Source organism: Terrapene carolina, unplaced genomic scaffold (assembly GCF_002925995.2).
Source record: "Terrapene carolina triunguis isolate 2854851 unplaced genomic scaffold, T_m_triunguis-2.0 Scaffold119, whole genome shotgun sequence".
In the NCBI taxonomy this organism is placed as follows: Eukaryota; Metazoa; Chordata; order Testudines; family Emydidae; genus Terrapene; species Terrapene triunguis.
The window spans coordinates 2044727-2064057 of record NW_020664470.1 but is presented as its reverse complement, the minus strand read 5'-3'; the positions used below and the strand labels follow the sequence as shown (position 1 = coordinate 2064057).

Sequence of the window (19331 nt, the reverse complement as noted above, 5' to 3'; positions counted from 1 at the left end):
TATCTAGAACTTTACTTGGATAAGGCAGCTGCCAGAATGCAGCCCAATGGGCTGCCATTGAGCAAGTGCAGACCAATGAAGTCGTATGGCCAGTAATTCCACACATACTATAGCCTACACTGTATGATTTAATTCTGTCATAACCCCCCTTGTCCCACAAGCAAACAATAAACCAAAAGTCATTGTACCCAAAGCAGAGTTTGTACCCCGAAAAAGGAGATGAACCAAAGTCCTCGTGAAGTCTAATAGGTGGCAGTAGAAAAAATCTTACATCAACACATTCTGATCTTATTTACACTGGTGCAAATCTACAATATGTCTATTGCCTTGAGTCATGTTTCTCTGAATTTTTGCCACTGTAAAGACCACTTTGTGCATAGGGATACTGCAAAGCACATTCTCATGGAAACACAAAATCAAAGAGGAAAGGTAGGCATTTTATTTTTCGAGATTAACCTCAATCCCATTATTTTCCACAGGGTAGCTTTGATCTCCTTGTTCCTCATGCTATAGATGATTGGATTCATCACTGGGGGCACCAGGGTGTAGATAACAGCCACCACGAGATCCAGAATTGATGCTGAGCTGGAGGTGGGTTTCAGGCAGGCAATGGTGCCAGGGAAAATAAACAAGGACACCACAATGAGGTGGGGAAGGCAGGTGAAGAAGGCTCTATGGCGGCCCTGCTCAGAGGGGATTCTCAGTACCGTTTTGAAGATTTGAACATATGACATCATTATCAAAACAAAGCAGCTAAAGACTAAGCATGAACTCAAGGCAATAGTCGCAGTTTCACTGAGCTATGAGTCAGAACAGGAGAGCTTTAGTATCTGGGGGATTTCACAGAAGAACTGATCCACCATGTTGCCTTTACAGAAGGATATTGCAAACGTGCTCCCAGTGAGCATTGCAGAATTGAGAAGACCACTGATCCAAGCACTGGCTGCCATTTGGACACAAGCTCTCATGTTCATTATAGTATCATAGTGCAGTGGCTGACAGATGGCGACATATCGATCGTACGCTATGATGGTGAGTAAGGCAACATCAGCTGAACCAAAGAACATGAAGAGAAAGACTTGGGCAACACATCCAGAATAAGAAATCAACCTGGTGTTCATGAGGGAATTGATCATGGATTTGGGGATGGTGACAGAGATGGAGCTGAGGTCTAGGATGGACAGATTCATCAGGAAGAAGTACATGGGGGTGTGAAGACGGTGGTCTAGGGTTACGGCTGTGATGATGAGAAAGTTCCACATCAGGGTTGCCAGGTAAATCACTAGAAACAGCACAAAGTGTAAAATATACGTCTCCCAAACATCTGAGAATCCCAGGAGAAGGAACTCAGTAAAAGCGGTTTGGTTGGACATCGTGTCCTGCCTGTGGAGGAATGGAGAAGGGTAACAGTCAGCATTAGAGTGACGGAGGGAAGAAACCTGATTCCCTCCAGGGTATCTCATGATGTGAATGTCAAAGGCTCTCAGCTCTTGTCACTTCCATTATCATCTAGTCCACTCTCCGCATTAGTACCTGTGGAGAGAACATGAAAACGGTTGCTCACCTGTATCTCCATTGCTGGTACATGGACGCGCCTCTTCCTTCTTCTGGAGGTCACATGCTGCTAATTTTCTTCACCATCCCTCAGTCCCCTCTGCGCAACCTGCTCCGATTCTTCAGAACGTTGTGCCTGTAGAATCATATCCTGACGTCTGTCCAGGAAATCTTCATTTTCTCGTATGCAACGCAGGGTCGATACTTGTTTCTCCAGACCTCGAACCTTCTCTTCCAATATGGAGACCAGCTTGCACTTTGTACAGACAAAGTCGCTTCTGTCCTGTGGAAGAAAGACAAACATGGCATAACCTGTACAGGTTACAACAACTGAATGCTCACGTTCCATATCACCTTCCTTCTAAGAGCTTCCTTAGCTGTTGCAGCAACTCATAGAAGCCTGCGAGATGTAAGCCTCAGTGGGCTCTCCGTGAACTCCCAGGCAAACTCCCTCTGTTAACCTCTGCTGTTCACAGCTCAGCTGGTTTGCTGCTGACTGCCTTTTTATAGCAGTCAGGCCCACTCAAGGCCCACCTGGAACAAAGCACTCCCAATTCACAATTCAGTTTGGTTTATAGGTTTTAAGGGCAATAAAGGGAAAACAGATAGAACTGGCAAGGGACCCGCACCCCCTTCCCACTCCCTTTCCAAACTCCCTTGCGAAACTCCCTGTTAGCAGCCCCTGTTTGCAAAAGTCTTATCTGTATGTTTCTGTCTCTCTTATCTCCTCCAGTTTAGCTTCTCTGTCCTCCAAAGCCCATACACAGTGTCTAAGGGCCCAGAGCTCCTTGCACCGAATGCACAGATACACCACGTGCCCATAGGGCAGGTAATCATACATGCTGCATTGAGTGCAATAAACTGTCAAGTTTTATCCAAGGTATTGCATGCCCCCATTAATTCTTTGGTGGTGCTAAATTTAGCACCAATAGAGTAAAAAAATCCATACAGTTTTCATTTCCACCATTTTTTTCATGTTTTGAAGCTCGACTCTTATAAGTGGCCCAGAACTGGACATGGTATTCCAACAGCAGTTGCACCATAACCAAATACAGAGGTAAAATACCCTTCTTATTCCTATGTAAGATTCCCCTGTTTATGCATCCAAGGATCGCAATAGCTCTTTTGGCCACAACATTGCAATGGGAGCTCAAGCAAAGATGATTATCTACCATGGGCATCAAATCTTTTCCAGAGTCCCTGCTTCCCAGGATAGAGTCCCCCATCCAGGAAATATGTACTATATACTTTGTTCCTAGATGTGTACATTTACATGTAGCCATATTGAAATGGATATTGTTTGATTGCAACCAGCAAGGATCACATGCAATGAGGAACTGAGTTATTCTGAAATGTTCCATTCACCAAAGCTGTTTAAAGCTTCCCTGCTGTCCCCCTGGAGGAGGAAGTGTGACCAGCTGTCATGGGGAAAGCTGGAGTTTTGATTTGCATTAAGTCATATGTAAAGTTTTGGTTGGTGGTCTGGTTGTTTTTTTAAGAGTTGAATAAAGTTTACATACAATGGCACTTTATGCCCATTGGGATGGGACTAGGATTGTGACATGGGGCCAGATTTAAATTCATGTTAGAACCTTGAGCAACATGAGTAACCTTGTTTAATTTAATTGAAATGTATCTGAGTCAGGGCTGAGTAAAAGGATTGTCTGTAGATGGCTCCATGCTTTTCTTTCCTATGCCTGTAGTTAGCCCTTATTGTGGAAGGCTGGTCGGATGAGCATGTTTCATCCTCCCATAGCTGAGAACAGCATTAGAAGTGCTATGCCATGGGTTCCTTGGAAGTGAAGAGAAGAGATCTAGACATCCAAACAAGCCCCCTGCTGCACACTGCCTCCGTTCATCTTCGTACAGCCCCTGATGGTGCACATCTCCAAACTCCAAAGATTCCTGTTGGGACCTAAAGGTTCGGGGTTAGGAAGAATGTGGGCTTGCAGGGAATGCCCATAGATGGAAATTTTCAGAGTGCAGGGGATCTCATCCTGGGGGGGTCACAAATACTAAACGGGAGGAAGGTCCCATATAGGTCCTTGCTAGAATGGAGGGGAGTTGCAATGGAAAATTTGAGAAGCACCAATCGGGGGGTGGGGGGCGTTGATGACCCTTTTCCTTGCTTAGCTATCAGAGGTACTGAACACCTGTAATCCAGTTATTTCAATAATGGTCATTGACCCCTTTTACAGGCTGCAAAAAGAGACACCATTAAGTCTGACTTTAGTGGGAGTAGCAAATATCTCTGAAAAATCAAGACACTGTATTTCAGTACCCAAGCATTGGGGTGCTGAACTTTAAATACCCACATTTGAAAAGTGAGAACTTATAAAGACTTCCATGTATGGATCTAGAGGGAATTATTCAAAACTGTCATGGAATTATGGGTGCTAAATTCACATTAACATTTTTTGCAAATCTCTAGAACTGGTTGAAAACAGAACAGAATTAGAATTAAAAACAACCTTGAGAATTTGGAGATTTGTTCTAAAATCAACAAGATGAAGTTTAATAAAGATAAGTGCAAAGTACTACTTATGAAGGAAAAATCAAATTCATGGCTACAAAATGAGGAGTAACTGGGGTTGGCAGTAAAATGGTGCCAGTACTGCGTAAAAGGTGAAGGGGGTTACAGTGGATCCCAAATAGAATATGAGTCAACAGTGTGATGCAGTTGCGAAAAATGGCTATTGTCATTCTTGGGAGTGTGTGAGAAAAGGATGGTAATTGTCTATAAAAATGCAAGTAAATATTTGAAAAACCACCCACCTACCTCCTCTCCTCTGTTATAACAATGCCTATCGCTAGTGGTGCATTTCAGATTTTGTGGAATATGAGTCATTACCTCGTACAACTAGCTGTGTCAGTGATCTCAGAGTTGACTTTCCCCAAATGATTGAGGATGGCCAGGGAAGTCTTATCTCAGTGATGTTCATTGCTCTCTTGACCAGCAGGGGAAGTGGACCTGATTCCAAAAATGTCACATTCCCAAAAACCTTCACCATGTATAATATCTGTCCAGAGGTTGGGATCAAAGACACTCTGAAATCCCACTGAACTCTACGGGGCCTGGTCAAGAAGTTGCTTTCTCTGAGATTTGGGGAATCAAAAGGGAATAATTAAAGTTCATGGTGTGTTTCATTTGGTTTATATTTCTAGCCATCCAAATGCAGCAGGCTTGGAAAATTTGTCAAGCTGACTGGGGCTGATGCAAGGAGGGTATCTGGCACACTGGAAATGAAAGGGGTATTTGTTTGGCCCCTGAAGCAGTGGAAATCCCATGACTCCTGGGTGCTGTTCCTGGCACTGAGAAAGGAGTCAGGACTTCTGGGGTTTAAGCCAGTTCCAGGAGAGGAGTGGCATGTAGTGGCTGTAACAAGCAGGAATGGTGGTGCCAAATCACTCACGTTCTGGAATATAGTTTAGCCAAGAGCACAGATGAAGAACCTGGTGTTCTTCTGGTAAGCTCTGACTGAAAGATCAAAGTTGGTCTCATTTTGAACTCAGCAGCCAATAAACAATCAGAGTCCACGAATTTCAATATCTCAGCTCAACAGGAACAAGGGAACATAACGTGTCAGTGAGAGACCTGGGTAAGAATATCCCTAGAATGATCTGCTCCCTGATTTCCCAAATGGGTCAGGAACAACTGGGATGAGATCACTACTAGATGCTGTTGTGTGTGTAGGCTGAGCTGTTCACCCAATGACAGAAAGCAGCACTTAGAATTCATGTCTGGATGTGTGTAGGCAGCAGCAGGGGGCCTCAGAGAATTAGGACTAGATTTTTAAAGCTATTTAGGCACCTACTGGGATTTCAAAAAGCATCTGGGTGCTTAAAACCCATTGATTGCAAAGGATTGGGGGCACCTAGATGCTATTAAAAATGCCACTAGGCCCCTAATTACCTTAAACATTCTGGATCATAGGCCTAAAATAAAATAGAATCGACTCTTCTGCTCTAGTTTATTATAGAATTGAATAGAAATGAATAGAATTCTAACCTGTCAGAATAGAGGTTGCTCATTTGCCGCAAATGATTTTGGAATTCCTTGCCCTTTTCCCCAGCACAACCCAAGTCTATTGACATCCTAGGCATAGAAATAGCCATGTTTTTCTTCCTCTTCTTCCTTTATCTGTTTACTTATATGGTCTCCATCACTGTAGCATTGCCTCAGTTACCCCTGTGCAGCCTCCCCTTTCATATCCTGCCCTCAGTGACCCGGGTCCAGTACCGTTCCTTATGATCATGCCCTCAGCTACCCCTGCATCCTCCTACTATCATCAATGTTTTGAAGAGGTGTCATTGATTAGAAATGAGCTCACAGTTCTCTTGCTATTCCAGCTGCAAATAACATCCATCCTCTGTCCAGCAGCTCTGTTGGCTCAGCAGGGCTAGCAGGAGGAAAAGGTAATTAAAACTTATTTTGGCCAGGACAGTCTGACTGTGATGCACCTGGCTGGCAGATCTGTTGGGTAGAAAGAAGACTTTTTACTCCATTAGATTTCACAGTGCATCAGCAATTTATCTCCTTAAAAGTTATAAATAGAAAGCTCTTTGGAAAAGAAAATAAATCACAAAATTATTGAACAATTTCAAAAAGATTTTCAAAATAACTTGTATTTTAAAATAAATGCAAATGCCATTTTTAACTGAAAATGGCTAGATTTTGGTTTTCCATTTTTCCTACTTCTGCCCCCCCCCTTTTTTTGTTGTTGTTGTTTTTACTTTCTAAGGAAAATTTTAAGAAAAGAGGAGAAAAAGGAGGAAGAAAAGTCAAACCCAAAGAGTAAATTAATGTATTGCTTTCTTTCTTCCTCCCTCCCAAAAATCTGGAAAATGTATGATATCACTTTCACTTTATTTTCAAATTTCACTAAAACCCACTTATTAACAAGAACATCAGCAATAACAAAAAATTCCATCAAAAAATGCACAACCTTGACCAGTTACATTAATATGCATACTTTTATGTCAGGATTAACGGTAAAAGCAACCAAAGACAACTTCAGTTTAACTTGTAGAAATAGAAATAGAAACACAGTATAAAAGAATTAACTATAATTCTCAGTAAAAATAAAGATTGAATTTGAATAACTTGTACTGCTAACTAGGCATATGAAAAGTATAAATAAGCTGCAAATGTGTATAAGTAAAAAGGCTAAGCCATCCAACAATAAAATACTCATATTCATCAACTGTAATACTATCAAAATAATCCTCATGCCAATTAAGAATGATTTATGACATAATTTTTCAACATCTTTGAAAATGCCATTTTTCTCCTTCTAAGACTTTAATTTGATTCAGAAATTGAAATCATTCATAGAATATTTTTAAAAATCCAAAAAATCTCAGGGTCAGATATTCAGCTGTTTGTGAGCTACACCATTTTGCATAGGTTGAGCATTTGACCCATTGACTTCAGTGGATTTATATAGCTTTACATCAATTGGTGATCTCAACCATTGACTTCAATGGATCTATGTAGCTTTGCAATAACTGGGGATATGATGCTTTGACTCCAGTGCAGCTATGTTGATTCACACTGACTGGGTTCCATTGATTCAACAGCTGGTACACCGATTAAATTAAGTTGGCCCCATAGACTTCAATGGAGATTGTGGCCTGTAAGGTTCCCGCCCACACACACTCTGAACTCTGGGGCACAGATGTGGGGACCCGCATGAAAGACCCCCTAAGCTTATATTTTACCAGCATAGGTAAAAAAACTTCTCTAAGGCACTAATTCGTTCAACTGATATTGCTGCCACCACCAAGTGATTTACACAAAATATTCAGGGAAGGGTCACTTGAAATCCCCATCCCTCCAAAATATCCCCCCAAGCTCTTTCACCCCCTTTACTGGGGAGGCTTGAGAATAAACTACCAACCAGTTGCCTTAGCAATATGAGCACAGATCAGATCCTTTGTCTTCAGGACATTGAAATCAATCAGGTTCTTAAAAGAAGAACTTTATTTATTAAGAAAAAATAAAAGAATCACACCTGCAAAATCAGGATGGAAGGTAACTTTACAAAGTAAGAAAAAGATTTAAAACACAGAGGATTCCCCTCTGGGCTCAGCTTCACAGTTACAAAAACAGGAATAAAACTACCTCTGTAGCATAGGAAAATTCACAAGCCAAAACAAAAGATAACCTCACACATTTCCTTGCCCTACTCACAGTTTCTTTGGTTTTAGATGGATTATTCCACGTATATTTTTTTCAGGAGATATTGTACCTGTTTGGCTTCTCCCTCCGTCTGGAGAGGGAACAACACACAGAACAACAACAAAATCTTTCCCCCCCAGATTTGAAAGTATCTTCTTTTCTCATTGATCCTCTGGTCAGGTGTCAACTGGGTTATTTGAACTGCTTAACCCTTTACAGGTAAGAAAATCCAGTACAGCTGCCAAGGATATATAAACATGGCTACCCTTCCCCCTATATTCATGACATGGCCCTTGGGCTGATATTTATTCTTGAATGCAATTATTCATCAGTGTGTCGTTTATGATCTCTTGGATGGAATACACATTTCACATGGTGTATATACATGCACTTCGATGTGTTAACGTCTATTTTCTCATACATGATTATAAAAAAAAATTATGACTTTAGTTTCCTCCATGAGAACAGGATTCTGCTTACCAGTCTCTTGATGGCCTTTTTCATCTTGGCATTTCTCAGTGTGTAGATCATCAGGTTCAGCATTTGGGAGTTTACAGTGCCACCTTGTCCAGGGTGAACTTTTTGAAGGGCCAAGCATAGATGAAGATGCTGGGTATGAATACTAAACAAACCATGATAATCTGGGTTCCACAGGTGGACAGAGCCTTGCACTTCCCTTCCATGACATGTGTCCTGGTCTTCACTAAGATGATGGCATGGGAAATTAGCAAAAAGATAAATAATATGATGAGGAGCACTCCACCACTGAAGACCATCTACAGTTCAACCAAGTGGGTGTCAGTGCAGGCCAGTTTGATGACCTGTGGGACATCACAGAAGAAATTGTCCAGGACATTTGGTCCTTAGGATGGCAACTGGAGGAACAGTCCAATCTGAACAGCAGAGTGAACAAATACACCCAGCCATGCCAGCGCCACTAGCCCGATGCACACACCCTGGTTCATGATAATCAAATATCTCAGAGGTTTACAGATGGCCATGTACTGATCAATCGCCATCCCCACAAGAAAAAATAACATTGCACCCCCAATGAAGTGGAAGAAAAATATCTGGAAAATGCAGTCATTGAATGAGATGGTTTTATACTTGGAGAGGAGACTGGACAGCAAGTTGGGAGCATTGACTGATGAGTCGCTGACATCCATGAAAGCCATGTTGGCCTGCAGGAAGTACACAGGGGTATGGAGTCGGTGGTCGGCTATCATTGTGATGATGATAGCGAAGTTCCCCAGCCAAGTGCTCACATAGACTATGAAGAAGAACATGAAGAGAAAAAACTTCAGCTGATACTTCTAATTGAGGCCCAAGAGAACAAATTCAGTCACTGTAGTGGTGAGGTTCTACACGTCTTTACACTTTACACTTTACATGTCTACAATAACATTTTATAGAGGGTTAGGGGAAAAGGCAACTAAAAGCTTTACATTCCAGTGTGGGAAGTCCAGGTTTTAACAGACTGTTAACAATGATGGAACCAGTAATTAAGGGAAAGGAGACATCAAAGAGGCCCATGTTTGGCAGCAGTTACCTAGCTTACCTTAAACTCATAAACATTACTGTCTGTCTGTCTGTCTGTCTGTAATGAGATAATGTTTGAATACTGCTTCTGATCAATTCCAAAACTTCAGGACCTTCTCTCATAACAACACTCCATCTCATCTCTGCCCATCCACCAAATAGAGTTCAACATCTTGACCCCCTGCCTCACTTACTAACCAGAGAGAAAGGAGACAAATAACTAGGGGGAGGTGCAATGTGGGGGAAAGGTGGGAATGGGGATGTGCACATGGTGGGAATGGGAGAGAGGAAGCAGCACCCTGGTATGGGAGGAGAGGGTCTAGGAAGCACACAGAACACCTGATGGAAGAGGATTGGGGGGAGCTGCAGGGTGTCCTGAAATAGAGGGAGATGGAAGGGATGCACACAGGGAGTTTGTGGGGAGAATGCAAGGAGCCCCGTAGTATGCAATTTGGCCTCAGCCTGCAGAAGCTATGAATTGTTACCAATGCACCAAGAAAAGGAGGTCACATTTATGGAAAATGGGAAAATAATCTGAAAGCAGATATCACTTGGAACAATGGGGAAACATTTGGAGGAAGGATAAAAACACATCTATTTGTGTAGCCATTAAGGAAAATTATTAACAAAAATACTTCATTCCGGGAAGAAGAATTGCTAGGAAGAGATGGGATCCACCAAATGAAGAGAGGGAAGAGCATCTTCGCAGGCAGGCTTGCTAACCTAGTGAGAAGGTTTAAACTTTAAACTAGGTCTGCCGGGGGATGGTGCCCTAAGCCCAGTGGTAAGTGGGGAAGTGGGATACTGGGAGGAAACACAAGGTGGAGGGTACAAGATGGGAAGCCTCCTGATTCATACTGAGAAAGTAGGGCAATCGGCTAATTATCTTAGGTGCATGTACACGAATGCAAGAAGCCTGGGAAACAAGCAGGAAGAATTGGAAGTCCTGGCACAATCAAGGAACTATGATGTAACTAGAATACAGTATCAGAAACTTGGTGGGGCAGTTCACATGATTGGAGCACTGTCATAGATGGGTATAAACTGTTCAGGAAGGACAGGTACAGGAGGAAAGGTGGAGGAGTTGCATTGTATGTAAGAGAGTGGTATTATTGCTCAGAGCTCCAGTATGAAACTGGAGAAAAGCCTGTTGAGAGTCTTTGGGTTAAGTTTAGAGGTGAGAGCAACAAAGATGATGTCATGGTGTGTGTGTTCTATAGACCACCAGATCATAAGATGAGGTAGACAAGGCTTTCTTCGGACCACTAACTGAAGTTTCCAGATTACAGGCCCTGGTCCTAATGGGGGACTTCAATCACCCTGACATCTGCTGGGAGAGCAATACAGTAATGCACAGACAATCCAGGACATTTTTGAAGAGTGTTGGGGACAACTTCCTGGTACAAGTGCTGGAGGAACCAACTGAGAGCCATGCTTCTCTTGACCTGCTGTTTACAATCAGGGAAGAATTGGTAGGGAAAGTAGAAGTGGGTGGCAACTTAGGCAGCAGTGACCATGAAATAGTTGAATACAGGATCCTGACAAAAGGAAGGAAGGAGAGTAGCAAAATACGGACCCTGGACTTCAGAAAAGCAGACTTAGACTCCCTTAGGGAACTGAGAGGCAGGATCCCCTGGGAAGCTAATATGAGGGGGCAAGGAGTGCAGGAGAGCTGGCTGTATTTTAAAGAAACCTTATTGAGGGTGCAGGAACAAACCATCCTGAAATGCAGAAATAATAGCAAATAGGCAGGATCCCCTGGGAGGCTAATATGAGGGGGAAATTATTTGAATTTTTTTTAAAGATATTACTTCCAGAAATATCCTGTAGTTATTTTCTCAGAGCAGCACTGTTTCAAGAGGATTTACAGGAATATAAATAATATAATGCATTTTTTGATCTGGAAATCCAATTCTGAGACACATGGAGTATAGATATGTTAAGGAAGTAGTGCCTATTGTTAACTAAATATTTTTCATTATAGACCTGCCTCTTTAGTACTTGAACTTTGGAAGTATAGAACTTTTTGGAAAAGAAAAGAAGAATAAAAATATTCTTTCAAATATTTTAGAAAAACATTTTTATTTGGATTTTTTTAAAAACAAACTGTGTTTATCTCTTATTGTTGAATTTCATAATTGTTTGTTTTACCAAAATTTCTTTCTTTCTTTCTTTCTATATCAGGTACTAAAGTGCTCTTCAATCTAACAGTGAAATGTCTGGAAGATGAAACCAGACACATTCAAATGAGAAATTAGGCATGAATGTTTAATTGTGATTAACCACTGGAACAAATTAAATTGACCTGCTGCTTACAAACAGAAAGTGTACAGTACAGGTGCTGGAGGAACCAACTAGGGGTCGTGCTCCTCTTGACCTGCTATTTACAAACAGGAAAGAATTGGTAGGGGAAGTAGAAGTGGGTGGCAACCTGGGCAGCAGTGACCATGAGATGGTTGAGTTCAGGATCCTCACAAAAGGGAGAAAGGAGAGTAGCAAAATACGGACCCTGGACTTCAGAAAAGCAGACTTAGACTCCCTTAGGGAACTGATGGGCAGGATCCCCTGGGAAGCTAATATGAGGGGGCAAGGAGTGCAGGAGAGCTGGCTGTATTTTAAAGAAACCTTATTGAGGGCGCAGGAACAAACTATCCTGAGATGCAGAAAGAATAGCAAATATGGCAGGCGACCAGCTTGACTTAACAGGGAAATCTTCGGTGAGTTTAAACTCAAAAAGGAAGCTTACAAGAATTGGAAATTAGGAGAGATGACTCAGGAGGAGTATAAAAATATTGCTCAGGCATGCAGTTGCCAAGGCACAATTGGAGTTTCAGCTAGCAAGGGATGTGAAGGGTAACAAGAAGGGTTTCTACAGGTATGTTAGCAACAAGAAGAAGGTCAGGAAAAGTGTGGGACCCTTACTGAATGGGGGAGGCAACATAGTAACAGATGATGTGGAAAAAGCTGAAGTACTCAATGCTTTTTTTCTCTCAGTCTTCACAGACAAGGTAAGCTCCTAGACTGATGCATTGTGCAACATAGTATGGGGAGGAGGTGAGCAGCCCTCAGTGGTGAAAGAACAGGTTAAGAACTATTTGAAAAAGCTGGATGTGCACAAGTCCATGGGTCCAGATCTAATGCATCTGAGGGTGCTGAGAGAGTTGGCGGATGTGATTGCAGAGCCATTGGCCATTATCTTTGAAAATTTGTGGCAATCAGGGGAGGTCCCGGATGATTGGAAAAAGGCAAATATAGTGCCCATATTTTAAAAAGGGAAGAAACAGAACCAGGAGAACTACAGACCGGTCAGTCTCACTTCAGTCCCCAGCAAAATCATGCAGCAGGTCCTCAAGGAATCCATTTTGAAGCACTTGGAGGAGAGGAAGGTGATCAGGAATAATCAACATGGATTCACCAAGGGCAAGTCATGCCTGACCAACCTGATTGTCTTCTATGATGAGATAAATGGCTCTGTGGATATGCGGAAATCAGTGGATGTGATCTACCTTGACTTTAGCACAGAATTCTTGCCAGCAAGTTAAAAAGGTATGGATTGGATGAATGGACTATAAGGTGGATAGAAAACTCACTAGATTGTTGGGCTCAACGGGTAGTGATCAACAGCTTGATGTCTAGTTGGCAGCAGGTATCAAGCGGAGTGCCCCAGGGGTTGGTCCTGGGGCGGGTTTTGTTCAACAGCTTTATCAATGATCTGGATGATGGGATTAATTGCACCCTCAGCAAGTTCACAGATGACACTAAAATGGGGGGGGGAGAGGTAGATATGCTAGAGGGTAGGAAAAGGGGCCAGAGTGACCTAGACAAATTGGAGGATTGGGCCAAAAGAAATCTGATGTGGTTCAACAAGGACAAGTGCAGAGTCCTGAACTTAGGAAGGAAGAATCCCATGCACTGCTACAGGCTGGGGACTGACTGAATAAGCAGAAGTTCTGAAGAAAAGGACCTGGGGATTACAGTGTATGAGAAGCTGGATATGAGTCAGCAGTATGCCCTCGTTGCCAAGAAGGCCAACGGCATATTGGGCTGTATTAGTAGGAGCACTGCCAGCAGATCGAGGGAAATGATTATTCCCCTCTATTTGGCACTGGTGAGGCCACACCTGGACTATTGCATCCAGTTTTGCCGCCCCCCGCCCGCTACAGAAGGGATGTGGACGAATTGGAGAGAGTCCAGTGGAGGGCAACAAAAATGATTAGGGGACTGGGGCACATGATTTACGAGGAGAGGCTGAGGGAACTGGGGTTATTTAGTCTGCAGAAGAGAAGAGTGAGGGGGGATTTGATAGCAGCCTTCAACTACCTGAAGGGGGGGTCCAAAGAGAATGGGGCTCAGCTGTTCTCAGTGGTGGCAGATGACAGAACAAGGAGTGATGGTCTCAAATTACAATGGGGGGGGTCTAGGTTGGATATTAGGAAACACTATTTCACTAGGAGGGTGGTGAAGCACTGGAATGGATTACCTAGGGAGATGGTGGAATCTGAATCCTTAGAGGGTGTGACGGGGTGGGCTTACCCCACACTAGCCCAGACAGGGTTAGGCCCCAGGGGTTGACAGCGGAAGTCCCGCCTCCGCGGCAAGACTGGGCATTCTCCAAGTGCTGTAGTAGTATGAAGGGAGGGAGACTGGCTCATTCTGGGTTGGAGGCCGCAGGGGAAGGACCTGCCAAGGAAGCTCCTGCGGTGGGCCAGCCACAGCCTCTGACCAAGCTGGGAATCGCAGCCGTCCAGAGCCCGCCTGCATCCCGGCGACTGGAGGAGACCCTGGAGACAACTGGACCTGTCCAACACAGGGGAATCGACGTCTCATGGGAAACCCCATCACAGACTCAGGTAGGAAGTGACCCAGGGAGGGTGTCGGAGTGGTACCTCCCACCCAGGGAAAATCAGCGTGTTTCGGCAGGACCCCCCCGCTGAGTCAGTGACAAGCAGCTACTCCATTGTTAGGGCCTTGGGTTGAGGCCCAGTGGAGTCAGGTGGGCCCGGGCCTCCCTACTGGGTAGCCACACCCCAATACTATAGACTCCAGCTGCTAGGCAACACTGCTCTGCACCGAAGGGAGGCGCTACAGACTCTGGCCACTAGGCCACGCTACCCTGTGCCAAAGGGTCGCTTTATGGACTCCGGCTGTTAGGCCACGCTCCCTGCAACAAAGGGAGCACTATAGACTCTGGCTGCTAGGCCACGCTGCCCTGCACTGAAGGGTGGCACTATAGACTCTGGCCGCTAGGCCATGCTGCCCTGCACCGAAGGGTGGCACTGTAGACTTTGGTCGCTAGGCCATGCTGCCCTACACCGCACAGTGGCGCTATAGACAGTGACTGATAGATCACGCTGCCCTGACCCCACGAGCGTGGACCGTCAAAGAGGGCTTTTAGGATTTTAGGATTTAGTTGGTGTTGGTCCTGCTTTGAGCAGGGGGTTGGATTAGATGACCTCCTGAGGTCTCTTCCAACCCTAATCTTCTAAGATTCCATGAAATTCCCAAGGGAATTCTCCATCACTTGATGTGTTCCAATCCAGACTGTTTGCATTTTCAGAAGATGCTTTAGAGAAAATCATGTTATGTGGATTAATAAAGTGGCAACTGGGGCAATCTGTACTGAGAGCAGTACTGTTCAACATATTCATAAATCATCTGAAAAAAGGGGTAATCAATGAGGTGGCAAATTTTTCAGAGAATACAAAATTACTCAAGATAATGACATCCAAAGCAGATGGGTGAACTGTTACAAAGGGATCTCACAAAACTGGGAGATGGGCAACAAAATGGCAGATGAAATTCAATGTTGATAACTGCAGTGTAATGCACACTGGAAAATATAATACCAACTGTACATACAAAATGTTGAGGTCTAAATTAGCTCTTACCACTCAAGAAAGAGATCTTGGAATCTTTATGGATAAAAAAGAGATATTAGAATTGAAAAAGGTACAGAGAAGGGCAACAGAAATTATTAAAGTTATGGAACAGCTTCTGTATCAGAAAAGATTTAAAAGACTTGGACATTTTAGCCAGGAAAACAGACGACTAAGAGGGAATATGATAGAGGTCAATAAAATCTTGACTGGTGTTGTCAGTATTCCCTCGTCACTCTGAACTGTTGGGTACAGACGCGGGGACTCACATGAAAGACCCCCTAAACTTATTTCTACCAGCTTAGGTTAAAATTCGTCAAGGCACAAATTCTCCCTTGTACCCTGGATTAAGTACTGCTGCCACCACCAAGTGATTAGACAAAACTCAGGGAAAGGACCACTTGGAGTTCCTACTGCCCCCTAATATCCCCCCAAGCCCTACACCCCCTTTCCTGTGGAGGCTTGAGAATAAACAAGATGAGCACAGACCAACCTTGGGCTTTTTAAGGACACTAAAAAGACCAATCAGATTCTTAAAAAAACCCAGAACTTTATTAGAAAGAAAAAAGGTAAAAGAAGCACCTCTGTAAAATTAGAATGGAAGATAATTTCACAGGGAAATCAGATTCAAAACACAGAGGATTTTCCTCTGGGCAAAACTTTAAAGTTACAAAAAGAAAACCAGGAATACACCGTCCTTTCAGCACAGATAAAATCACAAGCCAAAACAAAAGTAAACTAATGCATTCCCTTCCTAGTACTTACTAATTCTAATGGAGTTGGACTGCTTGCTTTCTTGATCTGTCTCCAGCAAGCACCCAGAACAGACAGACACAGAAGAGACAAACAAAGCCTTTTCCACCTCCCCACCCCCTATTTCAAAGTATCTTGTTCCCTTATTGTTCCCTTTGGTTAGGTGCCAGCCAGGTTACCTGAGCTTCTTAACCCTTTACAGGTAAAAGGATTTTGTGCCTCTGGCCAGGAGGGATTTTATAATACTGTACACAGGAAGGTTGTTACCCTTCCCTTTATATTTATGACACGCCCCCCAAATCACAGATAGTGTTGGACAGCCAGTTCCACACTGGCAGTTATTTCTTCCTGGAGCTGTAGGAGAAAACAGAGTTAATAAGACGCATGTATCTTTAGATATACTAATGACTATATAAAAACTAACAATATTTTCCACATTTCAAGGATGATTTTAACCAGTTGATTCTGGGAAACTTTCATGGGAGAGTGCACCGTCACTTTTTCCTTCATAGTAAACACCTTCAGGCCACTCAGCGTCATCTCCTCCCTGGGATGTAAACTGACAAACCCGTTATTCTCTGGAATAAAAGGGCTTTAGAGAATTAACATGGTACACCTTAGGCTTTAGGTTTGAGGTGGAGAATGCTATGAGATAGTTAACAGCTCCCAGGCGCTCCTGGACCGTGAATGGCCCTTCCCATGACGCTTCCATCTTATGGGCCTGGAGTGCCTTCAAGACCATGACCTGGTTCCCTACTTTGAAGGAACACTCTCTGGCATGTTTATCATACGAGGCTTTTTGCTCTTCCTCAGCATCTTTTAAGGTTTTTTTAGCAAGGGCTAAAGAGGTTCGGAGGGTGTTTTGTAAGTTGGTTACAAAGTCCACAATGTTAGTTCCTGGAGAAGGCATAAACCCCTCCCGTTGCTGCTTCACCAACTGTAATGGCCCCTTAACCTTGCAGCCATACACAAGTTCAAATGGTGAAAACCCTAAACTGGGATGTGGTACAGCTCTATAGGCAAAGAGCAACTGCTGCAACACTAGGTCCCAATCATTGGAGTGCTCATTTACGAATTTACGTATAATGGCCCCCAAAGTTCCATTAAACTTCTCCACCAGGACATTCGTTTGATGGTGATAAGGGGTGGCAACCAAGTGATTCACCCCATGAGCTTCCCAAAGGCATGGTTCCTGCCAGGAAATTAGTTCCCAAATCTGTCAGGATGTCAGAGGGCCAACCTACCCTGGCAAAAATGTCTGTTAATGCCTGGCACACACTTTTAGCCCTGGTGTTGCTTAGAGCTGGCCATAGCTTCTGGCTATTGGGTGGCAAAATCCATGAAAGTCAGTATGTACTGCTTTCCTCTGGGTGTCTTTTTCAGGAAAGGACCCAGAATATCCACAGCTACTTGCTGAAATGGAACCTCAATTATGGGGAGTGGCTGGAGAGGGGTTTTGACGTGGCCTTGGGGTTTTCCCACTCTTTGGCACACCTCACAAGACTGGACATAGGTCCTTGCCCATTCCCTCCCACTGGAAGGACCTCCTCAAACGGTCTTTGGTCCTGTTCACCCCAGCATGGCCACTAGGATGATCATGGGCTAAGCTCAAGGGCTTTACCCGGTACTTAGTTGGAACTACCAACTGTCTCTGAGGATGCCAGTCTTCCTGGTGTCCACCAGAAAGAGTCTCCTTGTATTAAAGTCCTCTTTCTACAACAAACTGGGTTCGATTAGAAGAGCTGAGAGGTGGTGGGTTGCTCCGTGCCGCCGTCCAAGCTCTCTGGAGACTGTCATCTGCTTCCTGCTCAGCCTGGAACTGTTCCCTTGATGCTGGAGACATCAGTTCCTCATTGAATTGTAGACTTGGGCTTGGTCCGTCTGGAAGCGAAGTAGGCGATTGGGGCTGTTTCCATGGACTGTGAACCACTCTCTGCTGATGAACTATGTTGTATTTCAGGCTCCTGATGAGCCTTTTGCGTAGGTTTTATCTGCTGATGCCAGTGCAGGCTCGCTGGTGCCCTTTGGTGTTGGAGTTGTAGGCGGGGTTGCATGTGCTGGATTCAGTGTTGTCAATGGTTCTGGGACTGGCTCTGTCTGTGTTTCTGCGACTGGATCCATTACTGGTGTCGTAGACATTGATATGTGGTCTTGTTCCACCACCTCAGTCTGGGTCTCTGGTAACACAGACTGGGCCTTTGTAGAAGGCTCGGGGACAGAGCTAGGTGTGAAGGCTTGCTTAGCCTGGTTGCAGGTGACCATTCCCATCCTCTTGGCTAACTTCACATGGTTGGCCAAGTCTTCCCCCAGTAGCATGGGAATGGGATAATCATCATAGACTGCAAAAGTCCACATTCCTAACCAGTCCTTGTACTGGACAGGCAACTTGGCTGTAGGCAAGGTTAAAGAGTTTGACATGAAGGGTTGAATTGTCACTTGGTCCTCTGGGTTGATGAATTTGGGGTCCACTAAGGACTGGTGGATAGCTGACACTTGTGCTCCAGTGTCCCTCCACGCGACAACCTTCTTCCCGCCCACACTCACAGTTTCCCTTTGCTCTGAGGGTATCTGGGAGGCATCTGGGCCTGGAGACCTTTGGTGTGATTGTGGTGTAATGAACTGCAATCTTTTGGGGTAATTGGGGCAGTTGGCCTTTACATGCCCCAGCTCATTACATTTAAAACACCGCCAAGCTGACTGGTCACTTGGGTGAGGTTGATTGCTGGATACTGGTGTGGTGGGACGATAAGGTGTCTGGGGTTTTCCTTGGGATGTAGGTGGGGCCTTGGGTTGTCCCCGGTGATAGGGTTTTGTTTTGGGTTGTCCCTTCTGATATTCGCTCCAACTGCTACCAGTTTTTTCTTTTCTGCCACCTCCACCCATTTGGCTCCAATCTCCCCCACCTCAGTTACACTTTTGGGCTTCCCATCTAGGATATATCTTTCTATTTCCTCAAGAACACCCTGTAAGAACTGCTCCAATTGCCTTAGGAAGGGCAACTCTTCCGGAGATTTAACACTTGCTCCTGATATCCAGACATCCCAATTTTTCACAATGTGGTAGCCGTGTCGGGTAAATGACACATCTGAACCGCCAATAGCTCTGCTCGGGTCTTAGCCCCATTCGTATCCTGGCCTTGTCTTTAAAAAGTTCGTAGCTGTTCATGTGTTCCTTAGGCATTTCAGCTGCCACCTCTGCTAAGGGTGCACTGAGCTGTGGTCTCAGCTCCACCATATACTGATCTGTAGAGATGCCGTACCCAAGGCAGGCTCTTTCAAAATTTTCTAAGAAGGCCTCTGTGTCATCGCCTCCCTTGTAGGTGGGAAATTTCCTCAGGAGCGGCACCCGGAGAAAGATTGGTAGGGTTATCTGGTAGATTCAGCAAAAAGAACAGGAGTACTTGTGGCACCTTAGAGACTAACAAATTT

The 19331-nt window shown here is 44.2% G+C and overlaps 2 pseudogenes; both read right to left on the bottom strand.

The window, feature by feature from the left end:
* Positions 1-416: 416 nt before the first annotated feature.
* On the bottom strand, positions 417-1373 carry LOC112113403 (annotated as a pseudogene).
* Positions 1374-7769: 6396 nt separating this feature from the next.
* LOC112113402 lies at positions 7770-18171 on the bottom strand (annotated as a pseudogene).
* Between the last annotated feature and the right edge of the window lie 1160 nt (positions 18172-19331).